We start from the raw sequence: 23049 nt of genomic DNA, 5'->3' as shown, positions 1-23049 counted from the left end.
GGGAGTGAGGGGGAAAATATGAAGAAATGCAGGGCAAAAGCTGGAGAAAACGGCGAGAGATGAGAACGAGAGAAGGAGGAGAATAAGAGATAGAAGGGAAACGGGAAAAGTGGGAGGATGATAAGAAACAGGTGGCGGCAACGCCGAAGAGAAAGAGGAGGCGTAGAAGAAAGAAAAATACGAGGATGATAAAAAAGATCAAGGGGGAGAGAGGGGGATATAAATCGAGTAGAATTGGGAGAAAGCGGCGACGAATGAGAATGAGAGAAAAATATAAAGAAAAGTGGGAAAAAGGGGAGGGTAATAAGGAGGAGGAGGCGACAACGCCGAAGAGGAAGGAGAGGTGAAAAGAGGAGGCGTAGAACAAAGAGAGAGAGATGACGATAAATATGAGGATGTTCAAGACTCAGAAGGAGGAGAAGGAGGAGAAGGAAGAGAGAGAGAGAGAGAGAGAGAGAGAGAGAGAGAGAGAGAGAGAGAGAGAGAGAGAGCGCAAAATACACATGAAATGAGGTCCGAAAGGAGGAGGATAATTGTTTATATTCGATTTCAACAAAACATTTATTCAATTATTCCTACACATCTAAGCAACTGGTGGTACACATACGGTTATCGAATGATCCAAGTTTTATGAAATACTCACAAATTTATTCCTACTCACAGTAACCAAACTCATACTGAATATATTATAGTACGCCGAATTCCGAGCAGCATTAATAGATTCACATATTTACATCTACAAGATAGTTCAATTACATACCAATACATAAAATCAGGAAAAAAAAGGAGAAAAAAAAAACTAAATCGATTTCTATATTTTGGGTATCGCGCGCGATCTACAACTAGTTATAAAAAGCGTATGTAAAAGGTAAAATCCCCATATAAAAGAACACAAACCCTTCTTAAATCTAACAAGATATGATATGAATGTTAAGGAAAATTGATACCACATGTCTATTGAAATCACCAATCTTAGATTTAATTATCATAGATCAAACACAATACTCTCTCTATCTCAATAAAATAACTTATTTTTATTTTATTATCCGAAGAAAAAACAAACGTAAATTATCGTCCGTAAAAAAAGGAGTAGTACATCCCAAAACTGGATAATATATTTGAAACACGAGAAGCGCTTTATTCATATTCTCCACAACTTATTTGTACACAAGCATATGGTAAACCATAAAGGCAGGCTTTTGGTTAGTGTCGCATATGACACTAACCACAGTTACACAGTGCATTATAAATTAAGATTTATAATTTTCAAGATCCAACTCTTAGATTATACTTGAGATATTAAAATTTGTCGCTTTTTGGTTGTCCATGTCAACCCCATTAATAGAATTGCATAGGTTCCTTGTAGCGCTTATTTCGTAAGGTGGATCAACCGCTATTAGGCCGTGTATTAGCATTGACCCGAGGCCGACTTATCGTAATCCCAAGGTCGACTTATTGTAGTCACAAGGCAAACTTATTGTAGTCCCAAGGCCAATACATTGAATCCACTTATCCCTATCTTGTATAAATACCAAGTATTTCACTAATGGAAGGATACAATTCATTCAACCAAAAACACTTGTTGATTGTGATTATCATTGTTAGTTTGTTACGTTTATTATCATGGTATCAGTGTTTTTTAAAAAAAAAAAAAAAAAAAAAAAGAAATACAAAAAATAATGTCTGCGTCCTTTGTCTTCTTCAATCAATGGCCATATTTCCCTGTACAGTAACTCCAAATTGGAGCTCATATCAATTCTTATCTCCTCACATAACAAAATCTTGTCTTTAGCTTCCTTTGTTTCCCGTAGGGAGGCAACCTATTTAGCATAAATTATTCTTCACCGTGAATGACAAATGACGTTGATTCCGCTTCCGCTTCCGAACCCAAAATTGATTGTGGCCGTGCTAATATGCTGATTTTCAAGGCCAATTCCTCTACTTCTCATGACCGACTTAATGGTATGTCCTCCGATTGGATAATTGACACCGGTGCGTCACACCATGTCACTGGTGATGTAAGGTGGCTGACTGATTCGTACAACATCTCGCCGCGAGCGGTTAGCCTCCCTAATGGGCTCTCGCTTCGGCCAATATGGTCGGCACGATTCACTTGATCGCTACTTTGGTTATTCGAGATGTTCTTTTTGTTCCTAGTCTCACTTGTAATCTTATTTCCGTCTCCCAGTTGGTTGCTGCCACTAATTATTCTCTTCATTTTACTAATAATTCTTGTATAATTCAGGACCCTTCCATGAGGACGAGGATTGGAGCCGGTGAGTTAAGGGATGGGCTCTACTTCTTGCGTGCGGTGGCAGGGACGGTGGTGAATCGGGTAAGCACTGCGGATATTTTCGATTTATGGCATCGACGGCTTGGACATCCGTCAAATAAAATTGTCAAGCTGCTTCCTCCTATTAGTAATTTAAAAGCTACCTTTGAGCATAATTGTGAGATTTGTCATTTTGCGAAACATAGTCGGACTAGTTTTCATTTGAATAATAACAAGGCTTCTGCAATTTTCGATTTAATCCATTGTGATTTGTGGGGTCCTTATCGTACTCGTTCTTCTTGTGGTGCCAAGTATTTTCTTACCATTGTCGATGATTGTTCTCGGGCAGTATGGGTGTATTTGTTACTTGATAAGACGGAAGTAACGGAAATGTTCATGAGTTTTTTAACCATGGTTGAAAACCAGTTTTCACGCCGAGTCAAAATTGTTCAGTCGGATAATGGTACTGAGTTTGAACCTATGGCAAGCCATTTCTTTAAACATGGTATAATTTTTCAGCAGTCTTGCGTCGGTACTCCACAACAAAATGGGCGTGTCGAGCGTAAGCATCGCCATATTTTAAATGTGGCTCGTGCTCTAATGTTTCAAGGTAACCTTCCGACTTTCTTTTGGGGTGAATGTGTGTTGACAGCTGCTCATTTAATAAACCGGACTCCCTCCATTCTTTTAAACAATAAAACGCCTTTTGAGTTTTTATTTGGCTCCGTTCCTTCTTATGATAATCTCCGCGTTTTTGGTTGTTTATGTTTCGTACACAACCAAAATACTCGTGGTGATAAGTTTGCCAAAAGGAGTCGAAAGTGTGTCTTTGTTGGCTACCCACATGGCAAGAAAGGGTGGAAAGTTTATGAAATCGAGACGGGTAAATTCTATGTGTCTCGAGATGTTCATTTTTATGAGAATAGCTTCCCGTATTGTGATAAAGACGATGTTGACGGTGTTAGCACTCGGGTTCAGCCACTTATACCCGAGGAGCTCACACCCTCTCCCGGGAAAAACCCTTCTGTCCATTCTCACGCGGGGGAGAGTGCTGGCCTTGACTCGGGTACAGGGGAGTGTAACACCTCGGAATCTGATGGAGTTTTGGTTGATCCGACGGGGTCTGATGGCGGGGGGAGTGTAGATGATCAGACGGGTTCCACGAGATCGGTTACTCCTCCTGCTCCTGAATTGGGTCGTGGAAAACGAGCTAAGCGACTGCCTCCGCATTTAAATGATTATGTTCTTGACACCACCACTGTCTCTACTGCTGCACAACCCGACTCACCAAGCTCCACATCCTCAGGTACTCCCTATGCTATTACTAATTACATTAATTGTCACAAATTTTCTCCTCGACATAGACATTTTCTTGCAGCTATTACCACGGGTGTTGAACCTCCCAATTTTCGAGTTGCGATTAATGATCCTAATTGGTGCCAAGCTATGCAAGACGAGATAACAGCGCTAGAAAATAATGGGACATGGGAACTTACCGAACTTCCACATGGCAAGAAAGCTCTCGGTTGCCGGTGGGTTTACAAAATTAAATATAAATCCGATGGAACTATTGAGAGGTATAAAGCTCGGTTGGTTATCTTTGGGAATCATCAGGTTGAAGGCATTGATTATGGTGAGACTTTTGCACCCGTTGTTAAGATGGTGACTGTTCGAACTTTGCTCGCGGTTTCTGCTATCAAAAATTGGGAGCTTCATCAAATGGATGTGCATAATGCATTTTTGCACGGTGATTTGTCCGAAGAGGTTTACATGAAGTTACCACCTGGTTTCAGTCGAGGAAAAGAGGGTAAGGTGTGTCGTCTACGGAAGTCTTTATATGGACTTCGTCAGGCGCCGCGTTGTTGGTTTGCAAAATTGGGAACCGCCTTGCGTGACTATGGTTTTATTCAATCTTATTCCGATTACTCCCTTTTCAGCTATTCTAGAAAAGAGGTATGTCTACACGTTTTGGTTTACGTGGATGATCTCGTTATTGCCGGGAATAGTTCAGCGGCCATTAAATTATTTAAAGACTATCTTGGGACTCGTTTCCATATGAAAGATTTGGGTCGTCTGAAATATTTTCTGGGGATAGAGGTTGCTCGTAGCTCTGAAGGGATTTATTTATGCCAACGAAAATATGCTCTTGATATTATTTCCGAGTCCGGTCTTTTGGGTGCTAAACCCGCGATTACTCCCATTGAGCAACATCACCAGCTTGCTCTTGCTTCTGGCGATTTTCTCGAGGATGCAGAGCAATATCGCCGTCTTGTGGGGCGATTGGTTTATCTTGCAGTCACCCGTCCAGATCTTTCCTATGCTGTTCATATACTATCTCAGTTTTTACACAAACCACGCAAAGAGCATATGGATGACGCTCTTCGGGTTGTTCGTTATCTTAAGGGGAGGCCGGGCCAAGGAATTTTGTTACGTTCCGACAGTTCTCTTACTATCTCTGGATGGTGTGATTCGGATTATGTAGGTTGCCCCTTAACTCGACGTTCTCTTTCGGGTTGGGTTGTATTTGTCGGAGATTCTCCCGTATCTTGGAAAACGAAGAAACAACAAACTGTGTCTCTTTCTAGTGCCGAAGCCGAATACGAGTCCATGACTCGCAGCTTTTATGCGAGTTAAAGTGGTTAGTGGGTCTGTTTTCTAGCCTCGGTCTCTCTATTCCTCGACCTTTGAATTTTTACAGTGATAGTAAGTCCGCTCTACATCTGGCTCAGAATCCCGTGTTTCACGAGCGAACGAAGCATATCGAGGTGGACTGTCACTTTATTCGTGATGCTATTTTGGATGGTTTGATACGACCATCTCATGTTGCCACAAACTCGCAGATTGCTGATATCTTTACGAAGGCTTTAGCATCGTCACAGTTTGATTTACTACTTCGCAAACTGGGCATTCATGATCTCCATGCTCCAGTTTGAGGGGGAGTATTAGGCCGTGTATTAGCATTGACCCGAGGCCGACTTATCGTAATCCCAAGGTCGACTTATTGTAGTCACAAGGCAAACTTATTGTAGTCCCAAGGCCAATACATTGAATCCACTTATCCCTATCTTGTATAAATACCAAGTATTTCACTAATGGAAGGATACAATTCATTCAACCAAAAACACTTGTTGATTGTGATTATCATTGTTAGTTTGTTACGTTTATTATCAACCGCGGATAGCCATTGATTAATTTGGAAGGCGTTGTGGGTGCATACATCGTTGTGGAAATCATTAGTGCTGACCTTTAGGTAGCTGACGTACCAACTAGGACCATATGGGTTGTCATAGACATTAGTCAACACGATTTTGCAAACATTAGAAGCAAGACACTTGGCTTTAGCGCTAAACATGTCCAAGTTATTATTCTCAAAATAGTCGTGTCCTGATTCCATAATCCCCGTTTTCCATAGACTAGGCACAAGAACTGAGTTACCTTGCGCGTCATATAATCTGAGTGCCACCATTACATCTGTGCCCCCACTAAGCTTATCTCCGGTCTTCAAATAGATTACATAGACGCAATCTTGCTACATAAAGTTGCAATAATTGTGGATTAGCTCATTTATCGCAGAAAAATATTAGATCGTATAGATCAGTGTATGTGTTTTCAATTTGAACTGAAAAAAAAGGGGTGCAAATGCGGAAAGGATGGGTTAAAATAATCTTACCGAATACACAAGATGTGCAAATGCGAAAAGGATTGTAAGAATTGTGAAGCCACCTAGCTTTGCCATAATGTTTTGGGAAAGTGTAATATGTTGTGGGTTTTTCCTAAATAAACTTCACACCTATTTATAGGCCAAATATTTGTAAGGTGATTTCCTTCTATCTAGACGACTAGATCTCATAAAAATAACTCGAACTCGGGATCGAATCTCAATTGACCCAAACTTATTCAAGCCACCCGAAAATAATCCGAGCCCGATAAATCCCGACCCGACCTGACCCCAATGCTTGCTAACCCGAACACCACAAACCCGAATTAAACTAACTCGAACCCGACTCCGCCTGTTGTCAGGTCTACCTCTATCAATCTAATATCAGTGCATATCTTATGTTTGGTACACGGCAGATTATTATTAGTAGAAACAGATTGGTCAAACATATTATAAATGACATATTGGATTGACATTCTTTACTAGTATATTTCAATCAGCAGATTTTGTAGAAGTGTTTGGTAAGTAACAAGTCTAGGTTAATAGATTATAGTATCTATGCGAAAATGGTTGAGAGATGCATTTTTTACAATTTAATAAAGTGAATATGATGGGAGGGACAACATATTTTAAATAATAATTTGCATTCAATCTACTATTTCAATGTGCTATTTAGCAAACACCCCAAACAACAGATTGACAAGTCAAACATGCTAAATGTCCTCAATAGCTAAAAATTCATCAATTCGCTAGTTAGCAAACACCCGAAGAAGAAGAAGAAGAAGAAGAAGAAGAAGAAGAAGACTGTTTGGTTGCATAGGGGTTTGGGTTTAATTTGTGGGGATAAGGTGTTCGACGGGATGAAGGTTTAGGTAAAGAGGGTTGCCGACAGGAGGACAGTGATAGGACACCGCTGATGGGGCTGGTAGCGGTGGCGGCGGGGAAGAAAGGGGTGTTGCAGCAGTGTTGGCTATGGTGGATGTGGGTGTTAATAGGTAAAGGTGGTGGAGAACTGGTGGATATACTTGATGGGGCATATTCTGCACCCGCTGACCAAGTCAACATATTGACCAAGGTCAAAGCAAAAAGACAACAAGTCAAAAGAAAACGGCCTAACCGACAAAGCCGGTCGGCCTGTCACTTGGGTCTCGGCTCGGCAACTAGCCGGCCGAGAGGCATATCCGTGTACTCGCATCCAGTCCCCTCGGCATGGAGTCAACCAGGCCTGTCGGCCTGTCATGGGTCTCTCGGCCGAGGGTAAGACAGTCTTTCCACCTGCCACACCACTTGGCCACTACGTGACAAAAGGTGAAAGTCTATAAATACTCCACATCTCTCATTGAGAAACTAACAGAAATATCTAATATAAAACTCCCTTATCTCTCTACAATATACTTTGCCAAGTTAAACATACAACTTATCTCTCTAAGTTTACTGACTTGAGCGTCGGAGTGAGTACGTTCGGCCCCAAGCCGAGCCCTCAGTTTGTTCATCTTTACAGGAAAGAGAGAAAGGAAGAGACGAGCAACGACATCATTGTACAAGCTCAAGTGGTCACAATCCTGCTCCGGAATTACACCCGGAACAATTGGCGCCGTCTGTGGGGATAGATACTAAAAGCTAGTCACCTACATTACAAAAAAAAAAAAACCCCATTCAGCGAGCTAAGAAGATGTCAAAGCAACAAGAAACTGTGAGTGAAGGAACTGCATTCTTCCAGGATGACACGTTCCGTAATTCTGAGTTCGGGATGCCGAAAGAGCCAGAAACTGGGATGCAGAAAGAGCCAAAAACACCGCTGCCTACCGACCAAGTCACTGTCATGGGACATGTGGTTGATGCGGCCAAATTAAAGCTATTCCTGGACCTGATGGGTAGTACGCCGATTACCCCTGTCACGACGACGGAGACGGCAGCGCATCCACAGGTGACCAGGGCCCATAGAGTGACTCCGAACAACTTGACCGGAGCGATACAAGGAGCTGGGCGTGCTAGAACGCCGCCAGAGCCCGTGGTGCCGGTGGCGACCCGAGTCCTTCCCCCACTCGCGGAGGACAGCGTCGCCATGGCAACAACGGGCCACCCCGAAGGAATGAAAGAAGTCCGACTCACCAAAGTCGGACAACAAGCCCTTCCCGCCATAGGGAGATAAGCCGGACTAAGGTTGCGAGGAGCCGATCGCCGCGTGTCATTCGACACGTGGTCGACAAACCCCTCGCACCTATATCCTCGAGATCCCTGTGCCGACTAAGCTGAAGCTGCCGCCCATATCATACAAAGGGGATAGCGACCCGACCGACCATGCCGAGGCTTTCGAGTCGTACATGTCGGTATGGGAGTAGCCTGATGAGGTGTGGTGCCGAGTCTTCCCAACGACCCTGCATGGGATGGCTCAGAGTTGGTACAAGGGGCTACCTAATGGCTCGGTATACTGTTATGCCGACCTGAGAGACAATTTCATAGCCCAGTATGCTTGCAACAAGAGAAGGATCGTGGAAACATCAGATATCCTAACTATCCGACAGGGGGAGGACGAGTCCCTCCGAAGCTACGTGAAAAGATTCGACGCTAAGGTTCAGCAGATCCGTGAGCTGAACACCGAACTGGCGGCCTTCGCGCTGATGAAAGGCCTCCCGAAAGGCGAGTTCAAAAACGAGCTGATCAAGTGCGAAGACCTCAACTTAGACTCCGCCAGAAAGATGGCCGACCGAGCCGTAAAGGTGGAAGACTATCACAAAACCTGGGTAAGCCACAGTGAAGCTGGGCACCCAGAGAGGAAGAGCCGCCGGGACAACATAGATGAAGGTCGCCGTGACAGGAATAGGTCACGGCCTGAGAGATCTAATAGGATACAGCACTCGGCGGGCGCCGGGGGGAGTTCGGGACCATACTACCAGAAGCGGTACAGTAGTCTCACCCCCCTGGTCGCCACTCCAGCCGAGGTCTTTACCCTAAGCAAGAATGATGGACAGAAGTGGGCAAGGCCCCCCAAGGCGAGGGGGGACGGTGACACAAGCCAGTTTTGCAAGTACCACGGCCACACCGGCCATAAAACTGACAACTGTCGACATCTAAGGAACGCCATCGAAGAGCTAATCCGAAAGGGGAGCCTCATCAAGTATGTAGCAGGAGGCCCAGGAACAAGCGCCGACGGGGCGAATAGAAAATCAGTTTTCCAACGGATGGGAGTAATCCAGGTTTTCATCGGGGGAAACGAGAACGGTGGGTCAGCTAATGGGCACAAACGGCACCTAAATGAGTTATACCAAGCCATCAACTTTGTGCCTAAAACAGCGATCCCCGCTTCCACCATCCCCGATATAACCATTGGAAAGAAGGACTACGAGGGAGTCGTCGCCCCGCACAGCGACCCGCTTGTAGTCCACCTGGATATAGCCAACCACTTGGTCAAAAGGTGCCTGATTGACACAGGCGCCTACACGAACATCATGTTCAGGGAGTGCTTTCTTAATCTCGGTCTGAAGATTGGAGACCTGAGCCCCTGCATTAACCCGCTATACAGTTTCTCCGGGGCCGGCCTGGTACCCCTGGGGTCAATCAGACTGCCGGTGATGTTCGGCCAAGCGGATGCGGCTAAAAATGTTTTATCTGAGTTCGTGGTTATCGATGGTTCGTCTGCCTACAATGTTCTCATAGGCCGGGTCACTTTGAGCGAGGCCGATGCAGTGATGTCCATCCGGGTCCTGACATTGATGTACGTCTCGGACCGGGGGGAAGCACAAAAGCTCGTCTCAAAGGACGAGAAAGATGAAATAGTTAATATCCAAGTGTCTGGCAGGGGGTGCAACATGCAATCCCTCAAAGTGGCAAAGAAGTCGGAGAAAGGGAAGAACTCATCCTTGCAGCAGGAGGGCGATCCGATGAACACTAACGTCGGCATGGTCGAAGGAGCCGAGACCGAGGAAGTGAAAATTGACCCAGGGCGCACCGTAACTGTCGGTGTCGACCTGGAGCCAAAATTCAGAGCTGATCTCCTAGACCTACTGAGGAAGAACAAAGATGTCTTCGCATACTCAGCTGCCGAGATGTCAGGCGTGAGCCGAGAGGTGATCGTTCACAAGCTGAACGTACTCTTCACCGCTCGGCCGGTCAAGCAGAAGATGAGGAACTCCTCGACCGAGAAGGATGAGGCCATCAAAGCTGAAGTAGACAAATTATTAGCGGCGGGCTTTATCATGCTTTGTACTTACCCTGAGTGGCTAGCTGATAACTACGTTATCGCCCCTTCATTCTTGTCAAAAATCCTTGCTTTAGTCCTAATTTTGGTGCATTTAATTGATAATTACTCAAGTTTATGATTAATTTGCCTAAATAAGTCTCACCGGATTATTTTCTAAGCTTTTTGTAGTGTTGCACGCTTCCCCATGCAAAACTGATCAACATTTGGTGGCCAAGGATCAAGATTAGCCTTGTCGGTGTATCTCCTTCCCCTAGCCAGTGTATTGTGATCAGGCGCGGTGCAACTCAAGGGTAGCCGGTGTATCTCATTTAGCCTTGTCGGTGTATCTCCTTCCCCTAGCCTGTGCATTGTGATCAGGAGCAGTGTAATTTTGGTCAACCGGTGTAACTTTGTGAGCGGGCGGTGTAACTTTCATCCAGCCGGTGTAACTAAGAGGCGGGCGGTGTATCGATACACCGGCTGGGAATAGTAACCGGGCTGTTTTTGAGAATTGCTTGTAATTTGATGTTTTTAAACCCATAGTATATATAGAAAAGGGGCAACCTTGTAAGAACAACTTTTCATTACACTTGTTTTTGGATCAAAAATTGGTTAGGTAGAGAAAATTGGGAAGAACATTGGATCTCACTTTGTTCTTAGTTTTGTGAAGAAATCAATTCAATCAAGTTATTTTCTTTCTTCTTTGTTGGTATATTTCCTTTCCTCATATTTATTTCTTTGTTTTAGTTGTTAATTTCATACTTCTTTAGTTTATGCTTCCCTTATTTTTGAATATTTACCTTGCTTGTGGTTAAAGTTACTTCCTTTTTGTTTGATTGTTGTTGTTTACACCATTGTTCATCTTTTCATTGCTTTTCTTTTCTTTGATTCTCTTTCCTTTGTTCTTCTTGGGCTAGTTGTCCTCAAAGACTTAATCTTTGAGTTGATTGTGTTAAAGATTGTGTCTTTTGGTTTGTTCATCCTTGCTATTAGATTAAAACCATCTTTCTTCATAATTATTGTTGGGTTGTTGCATGTTTAGAAGTAAAATTCATCCTATCACCATGTTTATGCTTAAAGACTCTATCTTTGTTGTTTTCTTTGCCTCTAAAAACATGATTAGTGAGTAGTCTCCTTCTAGGACTCGGTTTGACCCGATATGGGTAATTTCACTAACTAATTATCATTAAGGCTAATTTGTGGGGGAAATTGGTGAGGGTAGTTTAGAGGAATTTGCATGCTTAAGGTTTGGGTTTTGGGTAGTGTCAACTTGTGACCCTTGTCCACCAACGGAAGTTGGTTAGGTTGTAAATTGGACACCCGAAATTTGGCCTTGTCACCAACTAAGGTTGAGACCGGAAGGGAGAACCGAGGGAGGGTGCCTCTAGGCTAGCGTTTGAAATCGACCTCCGGAAGGGGGAGTGGGATGACCCGGAATATGATGAGTGCTTAATGACCTTGACCATTTACTTGACCTCCTTGGGAAAATGCATGTTCTTGGGGTTGTCGGGTTTTGAGTTAGGGAGACCGACTTTCGAACCCGGGAGGGGGGTTAGTCGGAGTAGCTAGTGTCCTAGTGCGAGACCGGAAGGGAGGTTCTAGGCGAATTAGAGCCATCTCCCCCTTACCTTTCTACCCCTTTTGATTAGCCGAAACGATTAGTATGTGGAATTACTTATATTCGTGGGAGAACCGAGTTCTAGTCCTTCTCTTTATTTGTTCTATCCTTTATCTTTAGCTTGCTCTCTTCTAGTCTAGTTTATAGTCTTTAACTTTGTTAGTTTTAGTGCTAGTTTGTTACCCACCTCTTTGTTATTTATCGACTTAGCTAAGCTCAAGAATATAGACAATTAGTAATCACCCCTACTCCTTGTGGATCGACCCTCTAGAGTGTACAACGATAAAATCGTGCACTTGCGAGGTTTAACTTGAGACCATCAAGTTTTTGGCGCCGTTGCCGGGGAGTACGGCTTGATATTAATCGTTTTTGTTCTAGTTTAGACTAAGTCCTTTGTTACTAATCCTTTCTTTCAAGTGCTTAGGTCTTTTGCATGAGTAGGCGACAAAGAAGAGGTCGACCAACACATCCAATTGATCTTGAAATTGAAGCCACGGCAAGAAGACTTAATTCTCTAAGAAGAAGGGGTTTACTTGATACACCACCAATAGAAGAAGGTAATCACCAAGAGGCTACCGAAGTGTTTGAAAATCCTTTTGGGGTTTTAGAAGAAGAACCAAACACAATGGGTGATCCGGTTCCGATAAGAGAGACCATGGCTCCTAAGCACATAGTCAATCCAAGCATCCAAAGACCAAGAATTCAAGCTAACAACTTTGAGATTAAAAATGCCTTGCTCAACCTTGTTCAAGACAACCAATTTGGAGGAGGTCCCTTGGAGAACCCAAATGATCATCTAAATGATTTCCTTGAAAATTGTGATATGTACAAGTCAAATGGGGTCTCCGATGACGCGGTTCGCCTTAGGTTGTTCCCCCGTTCTCTTAGGGGTTCGGCCAAGGATTGGTTGAAGAATTGTGACCCGGATTCCTTCAAGACATGGGATGAGTTGGCATCGGCATTTTTGAACAAGTATTTCCCACCCTCAAGAATGGCCAAAGTCAAGAGTGAATTACAAAGCTTTACTCAAGAAGAGGATGAGACTTTATATGAGGCATGGGAACGGTATAAGAAGCTCCAACGGTTATGCCCTCACCATGGCATCTCCGAGGCCGAGCTAGTGAACAATTTTTACAAAGGGTTGACTCAAGATCTTAGGCTTTCATTGGATGCGGGATCGGGGAAAGGTGCCTTAGACATTTTGGGGCATAAAGCGGCAAAGGAACTAATTGAGGAGATGGCCTCAAGAACTATGGAATGGGGAAGTGATAGGCAATTGAGGAAGGGCAAGAGCAAGGATTCTAATTCGGTTTTGAATGTGGAGGTTAAGGATATGCTAGATGAACTCACCCAACAAGTTGCTTTGCTAAATTCAAAACCTTCAAGCTCCGATATGAGGCAAGTTTTGTCTTGTGAGTTGTGTGGGGAACAAGGGCACACTCCCATTAGGTGTCCCTTGATTGCACCCCTCCAAGAGGAATGCTATGAGCAAGCAAATGGAGTTTGGGAATCCACAAGTGCAAGGCAAGGGTTCAATAGTAACAACAACCAATTTGGTAATGGAAAAATAACTCATCCTTATTTGTCTTATGCTTCACAAAACATTCAAAACCCAACCACTTCCTCACCACAACAACAAAGGTTCAATCAAAACTCTCAATTCCAAAGACAAATCCCACCCGGTTTCCAAGGAAAACAATTTGTCACTCAAAACCAACAACCATTTGGGGGTTTCAAGGGACAAAATTTCAACCAACCTCAAAACCAAAACTTTCAAACCCCTCAAAAACCTTCTTGGGAGCAAGCCTTTGAGCAATTGGTGATTGCCAACCAAAAAGTCGACTCAAAGCTTGACAACCACATTGCCTCACAAAACCGGGTTAATGATGAAATACGAGCATCCCAAAAGGCTACGGAAACTCATGTGGCCCAAATTTCTCAACAATTGGGGCAATTGGCTCAAAATCCGGGGAAGTTTCCGGGTAATACGGTTAACCCAAGGGAGATGAATGCGGTATTTTTGAGGAGTGGAAAGCAATTGGAGGAGGTTGAGAAATCTCCTAAGTGGAAGAGGAAGAGGGTGTCTAGTGAAGTAGTGAAAAAGCACCCGGTTGAAGTTGTGGAAGAAGATGAGACTAGGGTGGAGAAGTCTAAGGAGGTGGAGATGGTTGATCCTCCAAAGCAAGATGAACCTATTGCATCTAAGGCCAAAGAATGTATTCCACCACCAAGGGAGTATGTAGCACCGGTACCCTTTCCACAAAGGCTTGCAAGGCCAAGGCTTGAGAAGAAATATGAGAAGTTCATTGATATTTTGAAGAGTATGAATGTCACCATACCATTTCTTGACATGATCACCGAAATCCCTAACTATGGAAAGTTTTTAAAGGAACTTGTGACTATGAAGAGAAAGAGTGAAGGGGTACAATCCGTTAACCTCTCTAGGGAGTGTAGTGCAATCCTCACTCACAAAATTCCTAGCAAACTTGAAGATCCGGGAAGCTTTTCTATTCCTTGTTCTATCCAAGGGGTGAAGATAAAGAGAGCTTTGTGTGACTTGGGAGCTAGTGTTAGCTTAATGCCTCTTTCCTTGTTTAAGAAGCTACACTTGAGAGATTTGAAGCCTTCAAAGATCTCCCTACAACTAGCCGATCGTTCGGTTAAGTGTCCCTTGGGTGTGATTGAAGATGTTCCTTTGAAGGTTGGAAAACTTGTGATCCCATGCGACTTCTTTGTCATGGACATGCCCGAAGATAGCCATGTGCCAATCATTTTGGGTAGGCCTTGCTTGGCCACGGGAGGTGCTATGATAGATGTTAAGAGTGGAAAACTCTCACTCCAAGTGGGTAATGAGAAGATTGAGTTTGAACTCAACAATTCCATGAAGTCTCCTCCTATGGGCAACTCTTGTTGTAGGGTGGATATGGTGGAAGATAACTTGGATGAACCTAATTTAGGGCCTTCATTTTTGGATCCATTAGAAGCTTGTCCAACAAATGAAAAAGGAAAAGAAGAGTTGAAGCTTGAGGGTGGAGGGGATCACCCCAATGTGATCCCTCCCAAATTTGATTCTAGCACTAATACCCCTCCAAAAATGAAGCCAAGGGTTGAGAAGAAGAAACCAAAAAAATGGAGAAAGAAGGTGAAAAGAAAAGGGAAATGTGAACCAAGCCTTGAAAATGAAGAAGTTCTTGTCCATGACAAGAAGAAGCTTGAAGAAAAAATTGCCCGGAAATGGTCGGAAGTGCACCACGCCATAAGCGGTGTACATGAAGTGTTGTCAAATCTTGGAAGCTCTTACTCCATGGGAAAATTTGAAGTTGTTAAAGGGATAGCGAGATTCCAAGAGGGGGATCCCGGTTGATTGAAGACTCTTTGATGAAGAGGTTTGGTGGAGTTACTTAACAACCACCACAATGTATATATTCTTTTTCTCTTTAATTAAGTTTTTATCGCATTTTGCATTTAGTGACATGACCCAAATAGGAGTTAATCTAAATTGGCTCTCTATGCAGTCATGTAGTATAGTTTGCATTGTCCTTTCAATTATTGCATATAGTATAGAGCATGCATTGCATTCTTATTTTTAAAATCACAAAAAAAAATTGAAAAATGACAAAAACCAACAAAAACATGTTCTTTTATTTCTCTAAATGCCCTCCCATGTTTATAAATAAGTGTGGGGAGGGCCTAAAAAAAAAAAACCCAAAACATGTCATTTTAATTTTCCAAAAACAAAAATACCAAAAATATGTTATTTTTATTTTCAAAAAATCAAAAATGCAAAAATATGTTCCTTTCTTTTTCTTATTCACTCCCTATGCTTTTGTCCATTGAGGACAATGTACATCTCAAGTGTGGGGAGGGAAATATCCACTCTTGTGAATATTTGTTTATATTTGTAAATACTTGTAAATTGATAAAATTCAAAAAAATGACTAAAAATTGAAAAATTTCAAAAAATCACAAAAACATTGCATTGTATATATATGTTGTTTGTCGGCTAACCTTTGGCATAGGCATCAACCATTTGAGGCAAAAAGGAGACTAGAAGACCGCTTGGTATACACGTTCCTATCTCTTTCTCCTTTTCCATTCTCTCTCTTTCTATATTGTTGTATAATATGGAGGAGGATGGGTTTTTGTGCCTTGGATGTTCCTTTGGGGAACTATTGGATTATTGGTGATTGATGTGCTGTTAGGTTTAGTTGACTTGTTGCATGTTTCTACCCTTGTTGTGTTCAATTCTTGCATGCATATGTTCTCGTATATACATGTTTTTCAATTTAAAGTCTTGCATCCGTTTGTAAATAAATGTTTTGCACGAACATGGTCGAGGAAGGGAACCACGTACTCCCATGATGAGTTTTTGTGTCCAATTGTGCCTTTCCCCTCCCCGTGACTCGCACCCGTGACCTCTTAGTTAGCCAAGGGAAGCGAGCTTGACCAATGAGTTTAGACCGATCTTGTGAGACCTAGGGCCGTAGGCTAGACCTTAGGCTCGACTTAGCTACTCAAAAGTAAAGGTAGAGCCTCCTAGGGTGGGTACATTCATACCCCGCCCTCATCTAGGTTTGAGAGTAGGCCTCCTCGCGAGGCGTGTCACATCAAGACGCATAAGTGTGTCATTGCGTCCTTAGACCATGAAATTGCATTACATTTTTGTGCACATGATATGAAGCAAAAGTCCATTTGCATATGAACCTCACATAGCCAAATAGCCTTGTTTTCTCCCTTCCATTATTTCCCTTTTTGATTCACCCCCTTGAGCCTTAGCCTATTCATTTGGCAAACCCACCAAGATAGCTACATTCCATAACCACCCTTCCTTAATCAAGAATTGGTCGGTTTTGTAGTTGTGTTGTAGGAGGTGATTTGGGTTATGATGGTGGATAATGTACGTGTCCACTCGGGTCAAAAGCTTGGTGTTTTCAGCATTGTAAATAGATAAGAGGTTTTGAAAAAGGTAATGAAAAACAAAATAGAAAAGTGAAAAAGTCATGAAAAATCCAAAAAATGAGTTACTTGTGTTGTATATATATTGTCAAGAAAAGAAAAAGGCAAGCAACACCCCTCCTCATCATTAAACGGGGTAGAAAAAGCCGTTGCTAAATAAAGGGGCAAATTGATGTTTTTCCAAAATGAGTCGGGTTTACACATTTTTTGCATGGCTTGGGAAACCGAGTCTTTGTTACGGTGTAGACGTTACCATTTGTTGAAATAAGAAGAGTACTTTTGAGTTTTTCCAATTTGAGTTGGGTTTATGCAATTTTTGCATAGTTTTGGTGATCCATGCTATGTTAGGGCATAGACGTGTCTCATGTGTTGCAATAAGAAATGGGTTTAGATGTGTCGGCAATTCTTGATTTGAACTCCACATATCCAAACGGTGCTTGCACCAATCCCGTTTCGACCTACTCCCTAGCCCCGTTACAACCCTTTGCTTCATATTGTATGCATTTTTATCATTGTTTGCATTTTATTGGACATAGGACGGTCTTACACATTAGATTGCGGGCACGTTTTCGCTAGTCGAGTTAGGTGAGTGATTTTGGTTACTTTTTGTCACAAAAATCGCCTTGTTCTTTCATTGAGTGACGAGTGAAAACCGTGAGGATGTCGTTGCCTAGGTCCCCTTGGTCATGGGTCTTTGGGTTGAATCTCGTGTCGGTTTAGTAATCCTCGGCGGACTTGCTTACTTCCCCTTACCCCGCTCTTGAATTTGTTTCTTGGGCATTGGTCACACGAGGGTTGCTTGAGCCATGCTTAGGGGGTTGGCACCTCAATTGGCACTTCTGAGACGGTACTCCCGACCTCGATCGTGTTTTGTTGTTTGAAAAATCCGGCCACTTAGATGAGGAAAGTGGATCATTTTGTTAGATGCATTCTATTGATTAGTTACGTGCTTTCATGATAGATGCGTCGCAATTTTGTAGCAAGACCCAACTTGCCTTGCAATAGGGCACTTTCCCCTCATGAGTGTCAAATTGTGAGTTGAAGGGGCGTTGAGTGCGCTAATACTCGTTCGGATGATATTAGTTAGAATAATTAAGTGGTGCTTATATTGTGCATTCACTTTAGGATTGGAGTTTTGACTTGTATTGCATTTTGATCATACTTGAGCTTACTCGAGGACGAGTAAGGGTTTAGTGTGGGGAGATTTGATAACTACGTTATCGCCCCTTCATTCTTGTCAAAAATCCTTGCTTTAGTCCTAATTTTGGTGCATTTAATTGATAATTACTCAAGTTTATGATTAATTTGCCTAAATAAGTCTCACCGGATTATTTTCTAAGCTTTTTGTAGTGTTGCACGCTTCCCCATGCAAAACTGATCAACATTTGGTGGCCAAGGATCAAGATTAGCCTTGTCGGTGTATCTCCTTCCCTAGCCGTGTATTGTGATCAGGCGCGGTGCAACTCAAGGGTAGCCGGTGTATCTCATTTAGCCTTGTCGGTGTATCTCCTTCCCCTAGCCTGTGCATTGTGATCAGGAGCAGTGTAATTTTGGTCAACCGGTGTAACTTTGTGAGCGGGCGGTGTAACTTTCATCCAGCCGGTGTAACTAAGAGGCGGGCGGTGTATCGATACACCGGCTGGGAATAGTAACCGGGCTGTTTTTGAGAATTGCTTGTAATTTGATGTTTTTAAGCCCATAGTATATATAGAAAAGGGGCAACCTTGTAAGAACAACTTTTCATTACACTTGTTTTTGGATCAAAAATTGGTTAGGTAGAGAAAATTGGGAAGAACATTGGATCTCACTTTGTTCTTAGTTTTGTGAAGAAATCAATTCAATCAAGTTATTTTCTTTCTTCTTTGTTGGTATATTTCCTTTCCTCATATTTATTTCTTTGTTTTAGTTGTTAATTTCATACTTCTTTAGTTTATGCTTCCCTTATTTTTGAATATTTACCTTGCTTGTGGTTAAAGTTACTTCCTTTTTGTTTGATTGTTGTTGTTTACACCATTGTTCATCTTTTCATTGCTTTTCTTTTCTTTGATTCTCTTTCCTTTGTTCTTCTTGGGCTAGTTGTCCTCAAAGACTTAATCTTTGAGTTGATTGTGTTAAAGATTGTGTCTTTTGGTTTGTTCATCCTTGCTATTAGATTAAAACCATCTTTCTTCATAATTATTGTTGGGTTGTTGCATGTTTAGAAGTAAAATTCATCCTATCACCATGTTTATGCTTAAAGACTCTATCTTTGTTGTTTTCTTTGCCTCTAAAAACATGATTAGTGAGTAGTCTCCTTCTAGGACTCGGTTTGACCCGATATGGGTAATTTCACTAACTAATTATCATTAAGGCTAATTTGTGGGGGAAATTGGTGAGGGTAGTTTAGAGGAATTTGCATGCTTAAGGTTTGGGTTTTGGGTAGTGTCAACTTGTGACCCTTTTCCACCAACGGAAGTTGGTTAGGTTGTAAATTGGACACCCGAAATTTGGCCTTGTCACCAACTAAGGTTGAGACCTAAGGAAGGAACCGAGGGAGGGTGCCTCTAGGCTAGCGTTTGAAATCGACCTCCGGAAGGGGGAGTGGGATGACCCGGAATATGATGAGTGCTTAATGACCTTGACCATTTACTTGACCTCCTTGGGAAAATGCATGTTCTTGGGGTTGTCGGGTTTTGAGTTAGGGAGACCGGCTTTCGAACCCGGGAGGGGGGTTAGTCGGAGTAGCTAGTGTCCTAGTGCGAGACCGGAAGGGAGGTTCTAGGCGAATTAGAGCCATCTCCCCCTTACCTTTCTACCCCTTTTGATTAGCCGAAACGATTAGTATGTGGAATTACTTATATTCGTGGGAGAACCGAGTTCTAGTCCTTCTCTTTATTTGTTCTATCCTTTATCTTTAGCTTGCTCTCTTCTAGTCTAGTTTATAGTCTTTAACTTTGTTAGTTTTAGTGCTAGTTTGTTACCCACCTCTTTGTTATTTATCGACTTAGCTAAGCTCAAGAATATAGACAATTAGTAATCACCCCTACTCCTTGTGGATCGACCCTCTAGAGTGTACAACGATAAAATCGTGCACTTGCGAGGTTTAACTTGAGACCATCACTAGCAAATGTTGTAATGGTGAGGAAATCGTCAGGGGCGTGGAGGATGTGTGTTGATTTTACCAATCTTAATAAAGCGTGCCCTAAAGATTGCTATCCCTTGCCTCGAATAGATAGTTTAATTGACGCCACGGCAGGCTACACTAATCTAAGCCTGCTAGACGCCTTCTCAGGGTATCATCAGGTATTTATGGCCGAGGAAGATATGCCTAAATGCGCATTCATCACCAGTCACGGCACATTCATGTATAAAATGATGCCGTTCGGTTTGAAGAACGCTGGCGCAACTTACACTAGGTTGGTGGACAAAGTGTTCCAAAATCAAAAAGGGCGAAACATCGAGGCTTACGTCGACGATGCTATTGTAAAAAGCAAGTCTGACAGCGAGCACTTAGCCGATTTGAGCGAGACATTTTGTTCACTAAGGAAATATAAAATGAAGCTTAACCCAAAGAAATGTAACTTCGGTGTCCGGGCCGGCAAGTTCCTCGGCGTGCTTGTCAGTGCCAGGGGAATTGATGCCAATCCGGAGAAAGTCAAAGCAATACTAGACCTACCGGAGCCGAGAAATCGAAAAGAGGTTATGACGCTGACCGGAAGGATGGCGGCTCTCGCCCGCTTCATCTCTCGGTCGGCCGACAAGAGCACTCCATTCTTTAAAGTGCTGAAGGGGAATAAAAACTTTGGCTGGGGGGAGGAACAGAGCACGGCTTTCAGGCAACTGAAAGCCCACCTTCTCGACACCGACCCCGGTCCAGCCCGACGCCGGGGAGACGCTATATCTATACTTAGCGATTACCTCGGCCACGGTCGGTCGTAATCGTCGAGGAAGAAAATAAGCAGCAATACCCAATTTACTTTATCAGCCATACACTGCTGGCCGCCGAAAGAAATTACCCACTGATCGAAAAGGCAGCCCTCACCGTCGTCGTTGCCGCAAGGAAACTGAAACCCTACTTCTACGCACATCCCGTGACGGTCTTAACCGACCAGCCATTGGACAAAGCATTAGAAAAATTCGAAAAATCCGGCAGACTTATCAAATGGGCAGTGGAGCTCTCCGGCTTTGGCATTCAGTACAAGCCGAGGCCTTCGATAAAGGGGCAAACGCTTGCAGACTTCCTGGCCGAGCGCTTGAAGTTTACCTTCTCGGCCTCAAATAACGAATCCGAATATGAGGCGGTGATAACTGGAGTCGAGTTAGCTAGAGCTGCCGGGGCGGAGCATATTGTGTTAAAAACAGACTCGCTCTTAATGACTAATCAAATCCGAGGAGAGTATGAGACTCGAGACGATGGGATGGTAAGGTACCTGGAGAGGGTAAAAGCTGACACCTCAAAATTGAAAACTTTCCAAATACAGTGCATCCCAGTGTCCGAGAACAACCGAGCCGACGCTCTCTCAAAACTTGCCGCCTTCAAGCATCAAAAATGTCGGTCGAACCGTCTTTGGTGGATATCGAAATGCTAAAAGCATCACTGAGACCGTCGGCATGGTGGGCGACATCGAAGCCGAGACGACATGGATGACTCCGATAATGAAATACAAGCTGACAAAAGAGTTGCCGGAGGACCGCAGTCTGTCTCAGAAGATAAGAAGGATCGCTGCAAGGTACTTAGTGTTTGAAGGAGAATTGTACAGAAGGTCCGTAATAAGACCACTCTTGAAATGTGTCGGCCCAGCCGACGCGGAGCTTATACTGACAGAGATTCACGAAGGCATCTGCGGACATCATATGGGGGCGAGAACGCTAGCCCACAAAGCTCTCCGAGCCGGCTACTTCTGGCCTACCATGCTGAAAGATTCCAGGGCAAAAACCAAGAAGTGCAAGAATTGTCAGATGCATGCTCCGGTAATACATGCACCTTCCCGAGACCTGCAACCGGTACTTAATCCCCTACCATTTGCACAGTGGGGGATGGATTTATTAGGACCATTTCCGGCGGCCTCAGGAGGAAGGAAGTACCTGATCGTCGCCGTTGACTACTTCACCAAATGGGTCGAGGCTGTCGCGGTACCTGCCAAGACCACGGCGGCCGTAAGAAAGGTGATTTGGGAGAACATCATAACTCGTTTTGGGCTACCCCAAGTCATTGTATTTGACCACGGCCGAGAGTTTTGGAGCGACATGGTGATGAATTGGTTGGAAGAGCTCGGTATCAAATTTGCATACTCCTCCGTCTGCCACCCTCAGAGCAACGGGCGGGGAGGCGGCTAATAAAACAATACTGAACGGGTTGAAGAAGAAGGTTGAAGATCTAAAGGGAAGATGGGCTGATGAACTACCCGGCGTCCCGTGGTCCCTTCGAACCACGGAGAAAGAAGCAACGGAGTTCTGATCCATTCCACCTAGTCTATGGGTCCGAGGCCGTCCGCGCCAATTGAAGCGGGTGCGACATTCGAACACAAACCTTTAACCCGATCGAAAATGAAGAAGGCCTCGAGAGCCTCCCTAGACACTGGTCGAAGAAAGTCGAGATACGGCACGCTCAACTTGGCGTATATCAAAACCGAATGAGAAGAGCCTACAACCGTAGGGTCCACAAAAGGGACTTGAGAGTAGGAGATCTAGTCCTGAGAAAGTCGGCCGCAACCAACAAACGAAACATCCATGGTAAGATGACGGCCAACTGGGAAGGACCCTACAGGGTGGTTGAAGAAAGGGGGCCGGGGACATACCGGCTGACAGACATGGAGGGTGTGCCTCTAATGAGCCACTGGAACACAGACAACCTTAGGAAATATTTCGTATAGCGGCGGAGGTGCCCGAGACCGTTGTGGGCACTCCAACGCGTGATTATATCTTATGAAGAGTGATCCAAGTTTTCCATCGAAATGCTTGTCCCCTCCGTAGTCGTACCAAAGTAGACGCCGCGGCCAAAGCCGGGCAGTCACTACAAATGCAGTTGATACTCACGAAAGCGACCAACATGCTTAAGAACGTATAAGTACAGTTGAGAAACGCAAATCTGACTGCCTCGGCCAATCCGGGAGTGGCAGAGGAAGCGATCAATATGTCTATAGATACGAATGCAGTCGAGCCGTAACCTCGATTGCCTCGGCCAAAGCCGGGAGTGACGGGGAAACGACCGATATGCTAACATGTTTACAACAGCAGTTGGGAAGCGCAAATCTGACCGCCTCGGCTAGACCGGGAGCGGAGGAGGAAGCGACCGACATGCCAACATGTTGCTGAGCAAATTGGGAAACGTGAATCTTGCTACCTCGGCCTGTTCAGGTACAGCAGAGGGCACAACCAATATGCTA

General features: G+C 43.8%; 1 non-coding gene across 1 annotated transcript; it reads right to left on the bottom strand.

Moving 5' to 3' along the window:
- Positions 1-12725: 12725 nt before the first annotated feature.
- LOC141654502 (small nucleolar RNA R71) lies at positions 12726-12832 on the bottom strand. Its single transcript, XR_012548060.1, has one exon. It is a non-coding gene; the product is annotated as a small nucleolar RNA R71 (small nucleolar RNA).
- Positions 12833-23049: the final 10217 nt, after the last annotated feature.

The sequence above is a fragment of the Silene latifolia genome, chromosome 4 (assembly GCF_048544455.1).
Source record: "Silene latifolia isolate original U9 population chromosome 4, ASM4854445v1, whole genome shotgun sequence".
Taxonomy (NCBI): domain Eukaryota; kingdom Viridiplantae; phylum Streptophyta; class Magnoliopsida; order Caryophyllales; family Caryophyllaceae; genus Silene; species Silene latifolia.
Note: the sequence above shows the minus strand (reverse complement) of the source record. Positions and strands in the feature narration are given on the sequence as shown.